The following is a 21,621-nucleotide window of genomic DNA, read 5'->3' as shown; positions in this document are numbered from 1 at the left end:
TCAGAATTTGTTTGGAGTCTGACATATGCAAACGAACTATACAACCACACTAAATTCTATGTTTTAGACATGACGGCGATATCAGATTTTCAAAAAGATATCATTTTCACAAAGTTGACCCCCGAAATCCAAAATCGCAATTTTCCAAACCGAGGATCGAAATGAGATTTAAAAGCTTTAAAATTATACCAAATATGTTAACACCCTAAAATCGACACTTTGAATCTTCCGGCGAAGTCGAAATACATTCAAGGTCATTTCGATCAAATGTGGGTCCCACACTCATATTTTTAATTTTTTAACTTTTCGATCAATAGGTTGAAATGAGCTCGGGTGCACCGGGACCTAAACCAAAGGTCTACCAACCCTAAAATCGATATTTTGGAGCTGCTGAAGTAGTTCGTTCGGCCATCCGTCACACAGATCAAAAGATATCCCCATAAGTCTAAAATAAGGCTCTCGAAGCCATCAAAAACTATAATATAGCATAAATGGTACCAAAATGCATCAAAAATCATGTCAATCACTTCCACACCCCAGAAATACCATAATTCAACTACGGGGAGGGGGTAAAACAATCAAATCAAAAATTTCACATATTTCATCAAATTTTTAGGTCGTTATATCATCCACCACTAAAAATCTAGTTCGTCCTCGAACTAAGGCAAAGAAATACCTGAATCAATGAAGAGCTAAGGATAAGAACTATGCATATCATACTCGACCTCCCAAGTAGCTTCATCTACAGGTCAATGTCGCCACTGGACCTTAGCCACATAGATCAATCTAGAGCGCAACTCTCTAATATCCCTAGCCAAAATGGAAATTAGGTCCTCAACAAAGGACAACCGCTCATCTAACTGAACCAACTCCCAACGAATGACATCAGATTCATCAGGAATATAGGAACGAAGCATAGAAATATGAAAAACTGGATGAACCGCTGATAAATCAGGGAGCAAAGCCAACTCATAAGCCACATCTCCAACAATTCGAAGAATCTCAAATGGACCAATATACTTAAGGCTAAGCTTGCCCTTCTTTCCAAACCTCATCACACCCTTCATGGGTGAAACTCGAAGGAAAACACGATCACCAACACCAAATCTCAAATCACGAAGTCTATGATCAGCATAGCACTTCTGCCTACTCTGAGTTGCTCTAAGTCTATCCTGAATGACCCAGACTCTATCCAAATACTTATAAAGCAAGTCCGTACCTTGAGGTCTCACCTCTGAAACATCAAACCAACCCACTGGAGAGCGACAACGTCTACCATACAATGCCTCAAAAGGAGCCATATCAATACTAGAATGGTAGCTATTATTATATGCAAACTCAACTAAAGCCAAATGTTACTCCCACTGGCCACAAAAATTCAACACGCATGCGCGAAGCATATCCTCCAAAACCTTAATAGTCCACTCTGACTAGCCATCAGTCTGGGGGTGAAACATTGTACTAAGATCCACTCGAGTACCCAACTCATCCTGAAAAGTCTTCCAAAAATGAGATGTGAACATAGGACCTCGATCTGAAATAATGGATACCGGTACACTATGAAGACGTACAATCTCATGAATGTAGATAAGGGCCAACCTCTCGGCACTGAATGAGACCTGAACCAGAATAAAATGAGCCGACTTGCTTAATCGATCCACGATAATCCAACTTTGTTAGAACCATGAGATATACGAGGCAAACCAGTCACAAAGTCCATGGTTATCTGTTCCCACTTCCATTCGATAATGGGTAACCTCTAAAGCAATCCACTAGGTCTCATATGATCGGCCTTCACCTGCTAACAACATAGGTAACGATCCACAAAATCCCCTATATCTCACCTCATACCACCCCACCAGTAGTGCTGCCTCAAATCACGATACTTCTTAGTCACACCTGGATAGATAGAATATCTAAAATAATGGGTCTCCTCCAAGCTCAACCTAATCCAGTCACCCACTCTCGACACACATACTCGGCCTCTAATCCGTAAAAATCTATCTGAATCAAGTGAGGCTTACTTAGCTTGCCTACTCAGTACCTTATCTCGAATCGACCTCAATCCAACATTAATAAACAGATGAGCTCGAATCTGTTCCATTACAGAAGATATAGTTTTCACAAATGCCAAAACATACCAAGGTGTCGAAATATCAAGTCTAACCATCTGGTTAGCTAAAGACTGAACCTCTAAGGCCAAAGGCCGCTCCTGGGTCAAAAGTTGTGCCAAGCTACCCATGCTAGTCGATTTTGGGCTCAAGGCATCCACAACCACATTAGCCTTGCCTGGATGTTAGAGAATAGTCAAGTCATAATCCTTAAACATCTCAAGCCAATGCACTACCTCATATTAAGATCTCACTGGGTAAAGAAGTACTAAAGGCTAGGGGTGTACATATGTCGGGTTGGTTCGATTTTTATTTAAAATAAAAACAAACCAATCATGTCAGTTTATTAAAACTATAAACCAAATCAAACCAACATAAAATTGGTTTTTTCAGGTTAGGTTTTAGTCGGGTTTTTTGGATTTTTTGGTTTTTTCGATTTATTTTTTATAATCCTTAGTTTTTGCAGTTATACTGTGATCGAAGATTAGATCAAATATGTTTTCACTCATGTGCTAATGAAAAACCATAATTATGAAAAAATGAGGAACAGAAAACTCTCTTGAAACTAAAAAGTGAGATGAAGAGTGAAAAGTTTAGATTTTAATTTTATATTGGGTTTTCAATCATTTAATTAGCAATTAATGGACAAATATTACAACTTAAAGGCCCAAATATAAATATATATCTGGATCTACTTTCAAATTATTGAAAATTACTAAAACTAGTTGAAAAAATATTTAAAAAGTATATTATAATTAATATTTTATGTATAAAAAAAATTGAATATTATATATATATAGATATTATGTCGGTTTGATTCGGGTTCGGTTTGATTTTTTTTGGTTAACACCAAACCAAACCAAGAATGGTCGGATTTTTTTCCTAACGCCAAATCAATCAAACCAAACCATAAGTCGATTTTTTTCTTGATTTGATTTGGTTCGTCGGTTCGATTTGACTTGACGGTTTGGTTTGTACACCCCTACTAAAGGCTATAATGATCTAAGAAGATCTCACAATAGACCCCATACAAGTAGTGCCTCTACTACTTCAAGGTAAACACAACTGCGCACAACTCCAAATCATTGGTAGGATAATTCCTCTCATAGGCTTCAACTGACGAGATGCATACGCAATTACCTTGCCCTCATACATCAACACATCACCTAACCTAACACCTGAAGCATCACACAATATGGTAAAACCCACACCCTCCTTGGGCAAAGTCAAGATAGGAGTTGAAGTAAACAAATCCTTGAACTTTTGAAAGATAATTTCACAAGCATCGGACCACTGAAAAGAAATCTTCTTCTAGGTCAACTTGGTCAATGAAGCTGCAATGAAAAAGTAACCCTCAACAAAACACCGATAATGTCCTGCTAAGCCAATAAAACTTCGACTCTCAGTGAGCGAAGTAGGTCTATCCCAATCACAAACTGCGATAATCTTGGTTGGATCAACTATAACCCCCTCCTTAGTCACCACGCGGCCCAAGAAAGAAATAGACTCCAACCAAAACTCAAACTTAGAAAACTTGACATACAACTTCTCATCCCTCAATCTCTAAAGCATAATTCAAAAATGCTCCTCATGCTCAACCTCACTCTTGAAATAATCCAAGATATCATCTATAAATATAATAACAAAGGAGTCAAGATACGGTCGAAACACTCGGTTTATCAACTCCATGAACACGGCAGGGGCATTGGTCAACCCGAAGGACATGACCAAGAACTCATAATGACCATATCGAGTTTGAATGCAGTTTTCAAAATATCCGAAGCTCTAATCCTCAACTAGTGATAGCCGAACCTCAAATCATTTTTTGAAAATACCACAGCACCCTGAAGTTGATCAAATAAATCATCAATGCGAGGAAAAGGATACTTATTCTTAACCGTCACCTTATTCAACTGTCGATAATCATACACATCCGCATAGACCCATCTTTTTTCTTCACAAACAAGACAGGCACACCCCAAGGTGAAATACTAGTTTGGATAAATCCCTTATCCAATAACTCCTGCAATTGATCCTTTAGTTCCTTCAACTCTATTGGGCCATCCTATAAGGAGGAATAGAAATGGGCTTGGTGCTGGCTCAACATCAATGGCGAAATCAATATCTCGATCCAGATGCATACCAGGCAAGTTCGTAGAAAACACATCCATAAACTCACGGGCAATACATACAAAATCTACTGAAAGTAGCAAAACACTATTGGTATCACAAATATAGGCCAAGTAAGATAAACATGCTCTCTCAACTAATTTACGAGCCTGAACTCAAGATATAATCCTCTTAGGACCTGGATGAAGTGCACCCAACTATCCTTGGCACACCTGGCGAAGCTAAAGCCTCAGTCTTACAAAAATAATCTAAGATAACATGATAAGGAGCCAACCAATCCATACCCAAAATAACATCGAAGTCAATCATATGTAACACAAGAAAGTCTTCCAAAGTCTCACGCCTGGCAAAAGTCATAGGAGAAAGTCAATCCAAGACACATAGGAGAAACCCAAAGTAAATTCACAAACACATAGAAGAATGTCGATCTAAGATCAAATAATACAGATGTAGGTCTGAAACAAACAGGGATGGTATATGTGCTCACAACATTAGAAGCCTCTACCTTAGGTCTAGCTGGTATAGCATAGCACTGTTCATGACCACCAGCTGCTCGAGTGGCCCCACAACCACCAACCACCCAAGTGGTCCCATAACTACCCTTACGAGCTCCACTATCTCTATCTCTCGCACCTCTAGTAGTACCTCTACCCCTCACAGATAAAATAGGAGTAGCCCAAATCACTCAGCATAGGTAGTGCCTGGCCACATGGCTAATCTCATCACACACATGTCAACCTCTACAACCAGTCTCAATAGAAAAAGGTACAACTAGGCTCGAATGGCCACCCTGAACTGCTGAACTAGAATGTCCACCACCTGAACACTGTAATACCGCCTGCACTAGCCTACCATGGTATCCATGAGAACCTTTAAAATATGTGCCTCAAGAGGTTTGACTCCTAAACTCACCAAAACGTCGTGCCTTCCTGAGATGCACTAAGAATACCCTCTATCATCTTAGCATGATCCATAATACTTTGAAAAAAATCCCTAAACACAACCATCTAAGACGTAGTCAACTGGAGGGAGACATCCAAACCCTTCACAAACTTTTGAATCTTCTCAAACTCGATAAAAATTATATCATAGAAATATTTGGATAGGGCATGAAAGCATGTCTTATACTCAACAACTGTCATAGAGCCTTGCTTCAAATGATCAAACTCGTCCCACATACGGTTTCTCAAACTAAAAGGCACAAATCTCTCTAGAAAAGCCTTAGTAAACTGATCCCAAGTTATCTCGAGAGAATCATAGGGTTTACAACTGACAAGCAACCTCCACTAATCTCTCGCCGCATCTCTCAACTAATAAGATGTAGTATAAGCCACACCATCCACATAGAAAGAGTGAAACAAAACTCAGAACACAAGGTATGAAAGAACTTCACATGATAAAGAATATAATGAGGGAAGTTTCTTAACGACATCCTATAGCTTCTCAAAGATAGATATGGACGTCTGCATACCGATTAGCGAGACTCTATTAGATATCTTATTCTTACACCGTTGAGACCAATGAACCTGGCTGCTTTGATACTAATTTGTTACGATCCAAAAACGAGGGTCATGATGGCACTTATCGCGGCATACCTTAACAGGTAAGCCTATCACCCAAACTGATACAAAAAGGGAAAAAGATAGAAATATCCTAAGGTAAGGCTTCTAAAACGAAGTCAAACCATATAAGTAATCATAACAATGTAGAAAAAACTTATCAAAAATGCCAATCATGTCCAAAATTAGGTGTCAGTAGTGTAAGATCTACAAATACAATCCAGGAGTCAAATACATTAGAAAAATACCCACAAGGGAATAATTTCTATCTCCGAATACTAATAAAGACATAACTACTATATAAAGATAGAGGTGAACTCTAGACGCATAAATGTCCAACTGATACCTTGGAAGCTCCAACGATCACCCGAGTCAAGCAAGCTGAGGCGCACTCGAGCTAGGACCTTCACTGAAAGGGTGTAGTAAACATGAGTATGGTCCACTTATACTCAGTAGGTATCATAGGCTGACCAAGCAAAGTAGTAAATAAAGCATACAAAATATACACTAAGGGCATGTTACCTGCAATAAAAAAATATCCCATAGTGGTAGCCCACACCGCTTGCACTAAGAGTTCTAATATATCACACATATTATAATAACACACCAAGATATAGAACACAAGTATACATTATGTCACATATAAATAGAAAAAAGGAGAACATATAGATATAAGATCATCAAATACAAGTAAAGGAAGGTAAGAAAAATACATAGATGACAAGTTAATATGGCAATACAACACAACATAAACACAATAAAGTAAGTGCAATGTATATGATGATGATGATGATGATGCACGAGGTCATCGTACAACCTTCGGGATCATCGCACAATCTCTGTATACACCTACGGAGCTAAATCTTCCCGACGTAGGATCCATAGGGGTTCATCAACCTGTATACAATCTACATATCTCATATCTCCTTTCTAGCACATCCCTCAAAAAGGATTTAATAAGGTGTTACAATATATCCTTCCCCAACACATCCCTCAAGGGTGATACAATAATGCACAAGGGAAACACAAAAAAAACACCAAATCAGTCCACAAGTTTGAAGAACCGAGGACCCCTTTGGTGACCACTTTCGGATTCACTACAACAATAATAAAAACACAATAACAACAAGATATTGAAAGTGTAAATACACTAAAACAACAACAATATGGTGATATGGACAACAATAACAAGATAGGAACAACACACGGTTTTACTAACAAGAGATGGAAACGGTTACAAGAACACAAACTACTACAAGATTACAATAAAAGTAAAGGGATAGTTAGATAGATTTAATGAAGGTATAATCTTAAGAACCCAAAAGCATATTCCACTCTCGGACCCTTAACACTACACACAACGTTCACCTATCTCTTACAAAGACACAAGGTCGGAATCCACCTCCCAAGCATCAAGTTTCCAAGCCATGAGATCTACAAGAGTGATTCCACACTCTCTATGCCTAATTTTGATTTTGGTGCCTTAAGGAGAGAGGACTTGTGTTTCTTTGTGTTTCAAGACTTACAACATGATGAATAATCTAAGTCTAAAAGCCCTACAATGTTCTATTTATACTAGGTTACAAATATAATACAAAATGTTCAAAATGCCCTTTTAAGAGCTAGGCTCCCTTCAAGTGTATTTAGAGGCTGCCTTCTTGTGTTCCAAGGCTCCTCTTTACACTCCAAGTGTGAAATTAGGGTCGGTTTAGTGTGTTTTAAGTCCTTCACTCGCACACTCCAAGCCCCGGGTTCATTACATTCTCACATGCGTCCATCTTCATGTCGTACTTGTATCATCATAATCTAGTAGATGAGTACTAGTTTTCCAATTAGTAGTGGAACCAATGAAATTGAAACTAAGGAACAACAACACAAACACCAAAATTAGTCTACTATTTCACGAACTATGGACCCTTTTGATGACCTCTCTCGAATTTGCAAGAAGAATAAGAAGGGAAGTGATATCAAGAGTAAAACACGCTAAAATAGCAACAACACTTGATGAACAAGATGCAATAACAACAACACACAGTTACAAGACAAGAACACAAACGGATTATACTAGATATAGAAAAACGATTACAAGAAAGTAAAGATAGACAGATAGACAAAGGGATGGTATAATATTAACAACCCAAAAGCTTATTTCATTTTTGGACCTTTAATATCACACACAACCTAAAACTATCTTTTACGTGACCTCAAGGGAACCAGAATTCCCAAGTAATCTCTGTTTCTAAGCAAATGATCAACACAAGGATTGCACCTTGTCCAAGGATTCCACCTTGCTAAAGACTCTCAAAGAGGCTACAAAATATATTCTCCAAATATATCCCAAAAATGACCGAATGAGGTTCTATTTATACCTAATTTAACTTATTACAAATGACTAAAAGAACCCTTGCAAAGGACAGATGAACAGTGAACAGTTTTGGAGCTTGTGGAACTTGTTCTCTACACTTCAAAGCTTGTTCCTTGGATGGGCAGCCCCCCGAGCTCGAGTCTTGATGCATTGGACCCCAATCATGATCGTACCCGTATCAGGGGGGTTTAAGAAGGTGTTGCCAATGTTTCTCTGATGTTGCCACTGTGGTACCATTATTTCATGAATGAGTATGATATGAGGATGTAAACATCAAATATGAAATCTACGCGTCAAAATAAAATCAACTACACCTATATTAACTATTTTTGGTTTAAGGTCAAAACGAACCTCCGGAATGAGTTTCTGAAAAGGGACAAAATCAAAACTTTACTTGAAAAACACGATTTCCATATTTTTAGGAACCTACAGTTGAAACCCCAAGTCAAATTGAGTCAAAAATGAGGTTCAAATTGAAGAAAAACTATTTTTGAGTTTTACCGAGTAAAATCTTTAAAATGTGAGTTAAAATCAAGAATCGCAGTTGTTTTGAAGGTTAAATTGATGAAAAAATAGTAACTATAAGATAAAAATATTATTCAAGTGAAATAAAGTGAAATTGGTGTTTAAAATCAAGCCATGAGATTTTGGGCGTTTTGAAAAATCAATCAAGAAATTACTAAGAAAAGGGTGAATTCTTGCCTTAAATCTATAATAAAACCAAGAAATAGATGTTAATCTAGCTTCTCAAGTTCTCACAAACTTTACTTTTAAGCTCTCATACTATTTTAGGGTTTAACTCTCAAGAAACAAGATGAAAAATGAGGAAAAATGGGCCAAAAACTGATTTAATGGTGCAGAAAAATCTGCACTAGCAAAGAAAGAAAAAGTTGCAGTTTTTTTTTAAAAAAAAGGTCCAATCCGGACTTCGACGGGGTGCCCGGGATTCGTCCGGAGTTCGATATATGCAAACGAACTATGCAACCACACTAAATTCGACGTTCCAAACGCGATGGCGATATCAGACTTTTAAAAAAATATTATTTTCATAAAGTTGATCTCCTAAATCCGAAATCATAATTTTTCAAACTGAGGATCGAAATGAGATTTAAAAACCGTAAAATCATACCAAACATGCTAACACCCTAAAATCGATATTTCGGATCTGCTAGGAAAGTCAGATTTTCTATCCAAGGTTGTTTCAATCAAATGTGGGTCCCACGCCCATATTTTTAATTTTTCAACTTTTCAATCAATAGGTCGAAATGAGCTCAGGTGCACCAGGATCAAAACTAAAGGTCTACCTAGCCTAAAATCAATATTTTGATGCTGGTGGCGTAGTTCGTTCGACCATCCGTCGCACGGATCAAAAGATATCCCCATAAGTTTAAAATAAGGCTCTCGAAGCCATCAAAAATCACAATATCGCATAAATGGTACCAACATACATCGAACCATGCCAATCACTCCCACACCCCAAAAATTACCATAATGCAACTATGGGGAGAGGTAAAATAGTCAAATCACATAAAATCACAAATTTCACATATTTCATCAAATTTTTAGGTTGTTACAAAATCTCTTATGATTTATGAAAATAAATAAGAAAAATAACTTATTTCGAATGTAAGAAATAAGTAAAAAAGAACAAGTAATCTAATAAGATCAACAGGAGATTCATAAAAAATTACTACTATGTATAATTCAATTATAAATATACTAATAAAAATATCATAAAATAATGAATGGGGACAAATTTAACAATATGTATGTAAAAATAATAAACATGTGTGACTATCTAATTGCACTAAAAAAATTATGAGGACTACCAAAAAAGGAGATTCTCCCTTATATATAATACTAGTTTCAGGACCCCCGTGCTAAGCCCGGGCCTAAATTTAAAATATAAAAAATTGTATCTAATTATTATTGAATAAGTATAATTTGTATTATATTTTTCTATCCATCATTAATTTAAAGGTTAATCATATATAATTTTTATAATCATTAAAATTCTTCGTTATAAAATTGGATGATTTTTAAAGAAACATTCATTTATGGAAAAGTAAAATTAACAAATACCCAAGTACACAAGTGATTTGACAACAATATACTCAATGTGATTAACAAGAAAAGTTTGGAGAGATTAAAGGTACGCAAATCTTATCTCTACCTCACTAAGGTAGAGCGGTTGCTTTCGAAAGATCCCAAAATCAGTGGCGGAGTCAAAAATTTTATTAAAGAATTTCAGAAGTAAACGTATAAACTAACCAAAGGGGGTTCCAACATCTACTATATATACATAAAAAATAATGTTAACTGTATATAAATAGTATAGTTTTTCACCTAAAAGGGTTTGAATGAACCCCTGGCTTGAGGATAGCTTCGCCCTGCCTAAGATACTGAAGTGATTCAATAATCTATAAATTAAAAATGATCAAATATAATAATTACAACTTGGTTAAGATCCTAAATTGAAAAAAAGAAATCTATTTTGATAATTGTCAGCATGTATTTCTATTTATTGAAATTTAAAAATTTGAGTTTTTAAAATTGTGAGTTTTGAAATTTGAAGATATGTTTGAACATGCATTTTACTTGAAAAGAATTAAAATTTTATGAATAAATTTGAATGTGTTTAGACATGTATTTTACTTGAAAAAAATATTATTAAAGCTATTATGAATGAATTTGAAGATTAGATTTTTAAAATTTGATCAAATTTCATAGCCAAATAGATATTTAAAGATAAATTTTAGAAAACTACTTTCAAATTTCGTAGACAAAAGTTAGCTTATTACAAAAATATACTCCCTCTATTTCATTTATCTTGGCCTCTAGAAATAAATATTTTATTTTACTTTATCTATTTAAGTAAATTAGGAGAGTTTTATTATTTTTTTATTATTTTTATTGTTAAATCACTATATAAACTAATATTGGATAAAATTTATTTTCAAAATATCATTAATAAAGTTAACTAAGTAAAATATAACTTGAATTAAAATTTTATAAAAAAAGAATATGTTGAATTAATGGGGGTCAAATAATATAAAATGGAGTAGTATATGTCAATTTAAGTAAGAACTACCATTAAGAGAACTTAGGGCCCACAACAAAAAAACCCTTAAAAAGCTACACAACACGCCAACGACCAATTATAATGTTCCGTGTGGAAATGAAATTCAATTAAATGAGGGCAATGTAATGGAATTAAATATGACATTTTCGTAAGACCCCCGTTTTTAGAAACAAAAACAAGTAAGAAAATGAAAATGAAAGCCAAAGTTAGAGCCAAATTCGAATGCAAAAAGAAACAACAACAAACTCAGTGTATTTTTACAGCATGGGGTTTGGGAAGGGTAAGATGTATGTAGTCTATACCGCTACCTCCGAATAAATAGAGAGGGTATTTCCAATAGACCACCGGCTCAAAATAAGGATAATAAATAAGGTGATGGATGACATAACCAAAATAAAGAATGGTAAATAATAGAATAAAATCACAGGAATATGAAATACGGGAAATAAGAGCAACACGGAATAAGAAAAATTGGAACTAAGCAACAGAAAATAGGACACTCACGTGTAATTCTCTCAGTGCATCAAAAATTTATGTGAGAACGACAAATCTATATTATTCCCTTTTATATTATATAGTAAATAATTAAATAATACAGTAGGATAGTCTAGCATATAATTAAGACAAGTGACATTTTGAGAACTAATCACGTGACATTTTACAACAAAGAAATATTTTGTAGATTATTTAATTATTTTATATTTATTTCATATTGTGATAAAAAATAACTAAATTTGACTCCTATTGGGTAAAAGCAATTAAGATTAATCTCTGTTGGATGAAAACAATTTAGATTTTTCCTTAAACTTGTCTTATTGAGTTATATATATTTATATTCTTTCAAAAGTTTTCTGAGGATTATTGTTCTTAAAATTTATAACGCCACAATCATGTATTAGTCAATTAATTATAATCAAGAAATTTATATAAAAAAGATTATATTCATTTCAAAATAAAAAATATTAAAAAATGATGTCATCCCTCAAAACATGTAAACAATATAAATAATAATATTACTTAAAAACAAATATTTATAATTTCATTAAAATTGAGTAAATCAGAAAAGTATTTCAAGAAAATTTAATTAAGTGATTGATTAATTATTAATCAAACAACTTACATAAAAAAATAATTATGACCAAAAAGTCATTCCATTTAAAAAATAAATAAAAAATTAGGTAAATGATGCCGTCCTTTGAAACATGACATTTTTCTATATTAATATGTCAAAAGTTAATGTGAAGATTAAATTTTACTTTCATATCTTTCATATTTATTATATTAAAATTTCAAGGTAGCCTTTGTATGTTAAAAAGGTAAAAATTTAATATTAGTTGTACAATTACACGATATATATGAAAAGCAAATTGAGTAAATCAAGATGATAGGATAATCAATTACTATCAAGGGACATATTAGGAAAAAAAAAACATTTAAATTGAGATGAGAAAATGTCAATTTTAATAGAAAGATGTAAAATTTTGAATTCAAATAAAATAAAAATACAAATTTAATTGGAAGATAATTAAAAAATAAGTATTACTGCTATAGTGGACAAATCCAAGTAATTAAGAACATTCTTACTTTGAATTTCACTAATTACGTTGTTGCATAATAGGAAATAGATAATTGTCAATTTTGAAATTACTAGTTCAAGTGTACGCGTTTCGTGCGTGCATCTCATTTTAATAAATTCAAATGTTACACTAAAAAAGGTATTTGTTTAAATTGATAAAGATGAGTATAACTAGGGTTGTGCAAAAATCGAATCGACCGATAAACCAAACCGATAAAAATGTTATTGGTTTATTGTTATTGGTTTAACGATTTTTTAATGGTTTTATAAAAAAAAATTATTGGGTTATTGGTTCGGTTCAATTTTTTCTTATTGGGTTATTGGGTAAACCGATAACCCAATAAGAATATATATATATATATATATATATATATATATGACTTATTAGGTATTTCTCTTAATTTCTCTTTAATCTCTACAAATTAACAAACCTATTATTTCAATTATACAAACTCTTAATTTCTCCTAACAACATTTAGTTCAAACTTGAAGATTCTTGTAACTTAAAACACATTATGTAGGATTGTTGTAAATTAAAACACATTATGTAGGATTTTTGTTTGCAACTAAGATTCGATTATTTTTCATGTTAGTTACTACTATTTCTATTTTATGAGTATTTTCTTATCGGTTAAACCGAAAACTGAACCGTTAAGAACTAAAAATCTATAAATCGAAAACCGATAAAAAATATCTTATTGGTTTGGTTATTGGTTTAGCATATTTAAAAATCAAAAACCGATAAACCGAACCGATAATATGTAAAATCGAACCGAACCGACCGATGCACACTCCTACGTATAACAAATTAAATTCAACATCTTTTGAATATGCAAAGATGGAGAATCTATTTAATTAAACCTAATCTTTATCAAAAAAATTCTCAAAGTCGATCAACATTCATCTACCACATGTAAACTACAACAAAACAACACAATGATAGAGATATGAAAATAGTACAATTAAATCTAACCTTTACACAAAAATTTTCTCTAAGCCGACAAACATTCATCTACCACCTGTAAACTACAATAAAATTATATGATAACAGAGACATCAAAGCAATACATCTAAACCTAATCTTTACACACACACAAAAAAAAATTCAAATCAGAGATCTCAAAACAATACAAATAAACTTAATCTTTACCTAAAAAAATTTGTAAAGCCAGTCGACATTTATCTACCACTTGTAAACTATAATAAAATAATACGATAAAAGAGATATCAAAATAATATAATTAAACCTAATCTTTACACACAAAAATTTCTCAAAGCTGATCGAAATTCATCTACGACCTGTAAACTACCATCTACGACCTGTAAACTACCACAAAATAATGCACTAATATAGATATTAAAACAATACAGTTAAACCTAACTTTTACCTAAAAAAATTTTCAAAGCTGACCGACGTTCATCGACTACCTATAAATTAAAATAAAATAATACGATAATAAGGATATCAAAACAATGCAATTAAAACTAACATTTTACACAAAAAAAATCCTCAAATATCTCACACGTTTAGCTTTTGATTATTTAAAACTAAAATTTAATAATTATTTATTTCAACTAATTTTAAATTTTTAAATATAAAGAAAAATAACAACTACGTTAATTTGAATATAGTAATATAAGCAACTACTTAAAACAAATTAACAATAATATAAAGAATTATAGTAAAGCACAAAATGATAATCTGAACATCAACATTTTTAAGTAAGTGAATCTTTAATAGAAAAAGATTGGCAATAAATTCTAGGCTAAAAGAAGAGAAAATTATTTCAAGAGAAAAAAATACATAAATAGCAAATTGATATGGATTGTGGTGGGATAGTTGGAGTCTTTCTGTGTCTTTTACTTGGTACGCAGCATTAACTATGCTGTCTTCAAAATTTTGTTCATCAATTGTGTCAATATTATCACCATCATCTGTCTTCAAAATACTAATAAAATCAATGCAAATTAAATTAAATATTAGCAATAAATTTTTTTGATGTTAAGAAATTGAATTCCAAATTAAAAAATAAAGAACAACCTAAAACCAACAACAACAAAAAAAAACTACGCATCTATAATCTATATCTATATCTATAATATATTAAAAGTATAAAGATCCTTAAAAAAGTGATTTGAACTTTTTGCCCTTCATTAAAAGACTCTTCTTTAGATAAAACTGTCTTTTCACTATTTTTTAATTATTTTTTATTATATTAACTAGACTTCCTAAAATATATGAAACTCTAAAATTATATGGTAGAAGAATTAATTAATATTTTCCTTTCTACTAGACTTCCTAAAATATATGAGACTCCTAAAACATATGATAGGAGAATTAATTAATATTTTTCTTTCTATTGTTCAATTGAAAAAATACTCCTAAAATAAGACTTTATTAAGGAAATACTTTTATAAATACTGAGAGGTACGTTAAACTAGGGAACAAACAGGTTCGCCTATAGGGAGAATATGATTGATGTTCATCTAATTTGATTCGATTATATGTCTAGATTGGTAGATGCTTGATTTTCTAACCATAACTTCTTCATTTTTTTTTATCAGCATAATAGAATTCAGCATGTGTGTGTATATATATCTTCTTTGCTTTCATTCAAAATCATTCTTTAGGGTCAAAATTTTCGCTCAGACAAGAATTAGTTGGATTAAAATTGAAGCTTTGCGATCGCTATTATATTATTTTTTTTATAGTTTACAGGTCGTAAATGAATGTCAGTTGGCTTTGAAGGATTTCTTGTGTAAAGGCTGGGTTTAATTGTATTATCGTAATATCTCTATTAGTTTGTTATTTTTTGGTAGTTTACAATTCGTAGATGAATTTCGATCGGCTTTAAAAAAAATTTGTGTATAAAATTTAAGTTTAATTGCATTATTTTTATATCAATTTTATCGTATTATTTTGTTGCATTTTACAAGTGATAGATAAATGTTGGTTTGCCTTGAGAGATTTTTTTTTCTGTAAATGTTAGGTTTAATTGTATTATTTTGATATCCCTATTATTGTATCATTTTGTTATTGTTTACAGGTGGTAGATGAGTGTCGGACGACTTTGAAAAAAAATTTGTGTGTAAAGATTATATTTAATTGTATTATTTTGATGTCTCTATCATTGTATTATTTTATTGCAATTTACAGATGGTAGATGAATGTCGATCGACTTTTAAAGATATTTTTGGTAAATGTTAGGTTTAATTAATAAATTTTCTATCTTTACCTACTCAAAATATATTAAATTTAATTATTATATTCATCTTTATTATTTAAATAAATATCCTATTTAGTGTAATATTTAAACTCATTAAAGTGAGATACACGTGTAAGGTGCGTACGCCTAAACTAGTAAAAAACAAGTATAATAGGGACGGAAGTGATTTCAAGGGGACTGGCACAAGCATCCATGTATTTTAGGAGTTTTAATTAAAAAAATTCATATGTTTTAGAAAATTAAAGAAGGATTAAATTTTGGACTCTTATTTGACTTATAATAACTAATAAGTCATTTGTTATTACCCAATAAGGACTTATAAGTTAGTAAAAATACTAAAAGGATCCTAAGGAAAATTTCCGGCTTTGTTAATGAAGGAGAATTTCTTTTGATTTTTGTTTAGAATATATTAATATTAGGGTTTAATACAGATTAGTATATATGTATAAATTGTACCTAGTGTAACAAAATAAAAATCAATTATGGTAGCGTTTTTAAGTACTAAACAAATTATTTTTGTTACTTTTTATCTTTTAACTAATGTAAGGGGGATGAAAATTTTTGTTTTGACTAAATTAAGAATTAATACAAATAAAATAATTTTTCTCTTATCATATGTTTTAGGACTTCTTTATTTTGAAAATATTTTTTTTTGGTTTTACATTATATTTTAGAATTTCTTTTCAAAATAAGTGAAAAGACGATTTAATCTATTGCAGAGACCTTTAATGAAGGGTAAGAAGTTCGAATCACTTTTAATATATTATTATTATTATTATATTATTATTATATTATAGAAGTTAGTAGAAACGTACTGAAAGATTTTTAAGGAAAATTTCCCACTTTGTTAACGTAGGAGAATTTCTTTTGAATTTTTCTTAGACGTCCCCCCCCCCCCTCCCCCCCCCAAAAAAAATAAATCAAAAAATAGGACAAATTTGTTATTTTAGTGTATATGTTGAATTTTATTTCAAACAAGCTGTACAATCCTAGACTAATAAAGCAATTTTGTTTTACTTTTACGAGTGTATTTATTTGCCAAATATAAGGTACTATAATGGAAAATAAATGGTACTATAATTAGGACTCTTATAATAATGGTGGATTTCGTTTTTCCAAAAATATATATTATCAATATTTATGTATAATTATAATTTTAAAAAATAGTAAAAATATGATTTTGTCTAAAGAAGAATGTTTTAATGAAGGGTAAAAAGTTCGAATCACTTTTTCAAAGGCATTCACACTTTTAATATACTAGTTTAGGTGTACGTGCCTCGCGCGTGTACCTCACTTTATTGAGTTCAAACATTAGAATATTTGTTAAAATAATAAAGCTGAATACAATAATTAAATTCAACATCTTTTGAAGAATTTATTTAATTAAACCTTACTTTTACCTAAAAAAATTCTCAAAGCCGATGGACATTCATTTACCACCTATAAACTGCAACAAAATAATACGATGATAGAGATATCAAAATAATATAATTAAATCTAACACAAAAATTTCTTCAAAGTCATCCGACACTCATCTACCATCTGTAAACTATAATAAAATAATACGACAATAGAGATATCAAATAATACAACTAAACTTTACCTTTACACCAAGAAATTCTCAAAACAGGGATATAAAAATAATACAATTAAACATAACCTTTACTTAAAAAATTCCTCAAAGCCAACCGACATTCATCTACCATCTATAAATTTATCTAAGGCCTATAAATTACAATAAAATAATACAATAGTAATCACAAAGCTTCAGTTTTGATGAAATAATTCTTGTCTGGAAAAAAATTTTGACACTAAAGAATGACTTGAATGAAAACAAAGAAGATATATATATATATATACACACACGTTAAATTCTATTATATTGAAAAAAATAATCTAGTCAAAAAAATTACAACAACTAATGTCTTGTTAAAATAGGTAAGGAAAATTAATTTACCTAAATTGAAGAATATTACATGAGTTTTATACCTAAACTAATTTTATTCCTAATAAATCCTACATTTAAAAGGACTCATAAAATAAATTAGTTAACCTAATAAAATTAAATAATAATTTTTAAAAAATAGTGAAAATATAATTTTGTCTATTAAGGAGATTTTTGATGAAGGGTAAAAAGTTCAAATCATTTTTCTAAGGATTTTCACACATTTAATATATTATAGATTATAAATTATAGATTAAAGATTAGAGATGATATATTATAGATATAGATATAGATATAGATATAGATATAGATATAGATTGGAGATTATAGATATAGTTTATAGATTAATGAAATAGCCTTGTGTTTAGGATCGATTTTTAATATCGTAATTAAAAAAAAAATTAATATGGTAGCCGTCTTTATTATTATTCCATATATTATTTATTAATATTAAAATAATATGAGTTCCAAATAAACTAAACTTTACTTATAGGAAGTTTAGTTTTTTTTTTCTTTTCTTTTCTAGACACTAAAGTTCCGTTTTAAATTTGGTTCAATTTTGTATTAAACTTTACTAATTTGAATTTTAGCTTTCGTTTTCCTTTTTAATTTCGGACGTTAAAGTTGGGTTTTAAATTTGGTTCTATTTTGTCTTCTTTCTTTTTTATTTCAATTCAAGTAATGAAATAGAAAGACCTATTTTAGGAGTATTTTTCTATCCTATTCTAGGAAAAATATTAATTAATTCTTCTTCCATATATTTTAGGAATTCCATATATTTTAGGAGTCTAGTTAATATAATAAAAATAATTAATAATAAATTAAAAAAACAGTGAAAAAATAATTTTGTCTAAAGAAGAGTCTTTTAATGAAGGACAAAAAGTTCAAATCACTTTTCTAAGGCCTTCACACTTTTAATATATTATAGATATAGATATAGATTATAGATATAGATATAGATATAGATTATAAATATAGATTATAAATATAAATTATAGATTATAAATATAGATATAAATTATAGATTATAGATATAGATTATAGATAACTGGAAATCAAATATAATTGTACTGGAACTATAATTACGAATTATCTATATTACGCAATCTTTTATGATCTTATTAGATCTTTTTAAATGAGTATTGCTACATGTTTTGATTATCAATTATTGTTATGGAATATAACTACTTAATTAATGCCTATTTTCTGATTCACAATTGTAAATTTGGGTTTTTTTGACGGTGAAATTAGTACTTATGCTACTTTACACCGTAATTTGAAAGTTACAACTAATTATCAATGATAAATTAATAATTAATATGGTAATTTATATTTGATTAGTAATTACTTAATATATATGAAACAAAACATTTTTAATGAATTTTGGTGAAAATAAATTTTGAAAGCTTCCTAAGCTTATGACCTTTTATGTTGTAAAAATCGATTAATATTGAGTTATATTTTAACTAATAATATACAGTAGGAAATCATCTATAATAGGAAATGAATAATCAACAATTTTAAATTTAAAATTGGTTGATTGATTTTCAATTATTATTGCACTGCAATCATAGTTATATGTCAACTCTATTATGCAATATTTTATGATTTTATTACATTTTTTGTGTGTGTATTACTGCATAAGGAATAATTGTGAAAATTTTATTGCTAACAGCTAATTGTGATATGGATATACGTTAATTTAAAATCAAATATTGCTACGAAAAAATGTTAATATTATTCTGAGTATCTCTCTCTATATATAACATCAATATTGATTAGCAATTATGCAATTGATATGAAAAATAAAAAATAAATAGTGATGAAGAGTTATTCTAAATTAAAATAAAAATACCTACAAAAATATTGTTATATATAATATTTGCGAGAATTCCTTCTTCTTTTTTTTGGTAAAATAATTTTATCAACTACCAATAATGAACTAGAAAACTAGTCAGACGAACACAGTTTGCTATACAAAATTAGTCTTATTTTATACAATCACAATCATTCTACTTCTTACTATTATATGAAGAGTTGAAAAGTAGAATATGCAGCAACAACTAAACACATTTAACGAGCAATAAGAGGCTTTGCATCAATATCTTCATATCTCCTTCCGCTTGCAAGTTAACATGTGTAGACACGTAAAAATTATTGGGTCAAATTTATATAAAATTTGAATTTGATCCATATTTTATTGGGTCTAAAATTATTTTGGACTTAAAAAAAATAATAAACTCATTTTATTCCTGTTCATCTCACCTTGAAGCCTAAACTCATTAAGTGACGTGACATTCCAATCAAATCCAAGACCAATGAGATGCCTCCATATGTACAAATGATGTGGAAATCTCATTCAATTTCAACAACCAGTCAAAAAGCGCCAAGTGTCAAAGTGACATGTTTTGGACAATCACAAGCAACTAGGCCTATCCCCTACAACTATAAATAGGGGGTAACATAACATTCTAAAAAAGAAGAAAAGAAAAAAAAGGACATTCTGCAAGCATTGGAGGAGGCTTCTGCATTGACTACACAACTCTTCAACGAATTGACTAACGGAGTTCTGCCCGGAGATCAACTCGATAAGACGAAGTGCTGTCAGACAAATCCTGGAGATCCAAACATATTTCTAGGAAGCTCAAATCATCCTACATTCGAGAATCACGTTGCAAAGGCCCTCGAATCAAGAAAAAAACTTAGGAGAGAAGAATTGAGAGAATAACGGAATTGTACCCACAAAATTCATTTATATAAAATTATTCTTTTTGTTTATTTTATTTTTGCTTGCAGTTAATTTTAGCATTAACGAAAATTTGTTGCGAACAAATTGACACGCCTAGTGGGACCAGTTTTGCTCTTCATCTCTTCCTCCTACAAGTCAAAGGAAATCACATATTCAACTACTACAATGGACTTCAGAAAAATCAATGAAGTTTCGTGCAAGAAGTCTACTATTGCCACATCTACTGAGATCAAACTTATTATTCCCATCAATCGACGCAATCTCAGCTTTGGTGCTTTGGATGGATCCAATACTTCACCATTTTGGAGATGACAAAAAGGAGAAAATCTTAAATTTCGGCAGTAACTACAGCCCCTGGGGGCAACTTTACATCTATTTTATCAGATGAACCATCTGAAACTGGCTGCAACTTTGAAGAATCTGAAAACTTAATGAATTCTCTAACTTCAACGAAAGTCAACACCTTCATGGTTGATACAATTGACTTGGACGAGAAGTTTGCAATGATGGAGCAAATCATTGAAGCCTTAAAGAAGTCCGTTGATGAGAAAGATCATCAAATCGCCCAACTTATGAGCAAGTAAGATCTCTACAATCCTGGAGAGTCAAATTATAATCTAATACCGTGAGAAAAAGTTGATGGTGAATCTCTCAACAAGACAAGTGACAATTACTGCGATGATCGACCGCTTCAGTGGCTACTCTAACAGTTCAACAACTGCAAGATATGATTGCAAACACCATCAAGGCACAATATGGCAGTTCGTTACAAAGTTTCATAGGATACTCAAAGCTGTATTCTAAGAGAATCGAGGGCTTACCGATGCCAATTGGATATCAACCACTAAAGTTTCAATAATTTAATGGAAAGGGAAAT

The sequence above is a fragment of the Capsicum annuum genome, chromosome 5 (assembly GCF_002878395.1).
Source record: "Capsicum annuum cultivar UCD-10X-F1 chromosome 5, UCD10Xv1.1, whole genome shotgun sequence".
Taxonomy (NCBI): Eukaryota; Viridiplantae; Streptophyta; class Magnoliopsida; order Solanales; family Solanaceae; genus Capsicum; species Capsicum annuum.
The sequence above is the reverse complement of the archived record's forward strand: the minus strand, read 5'-3'. Positions refer to the sequence as shown.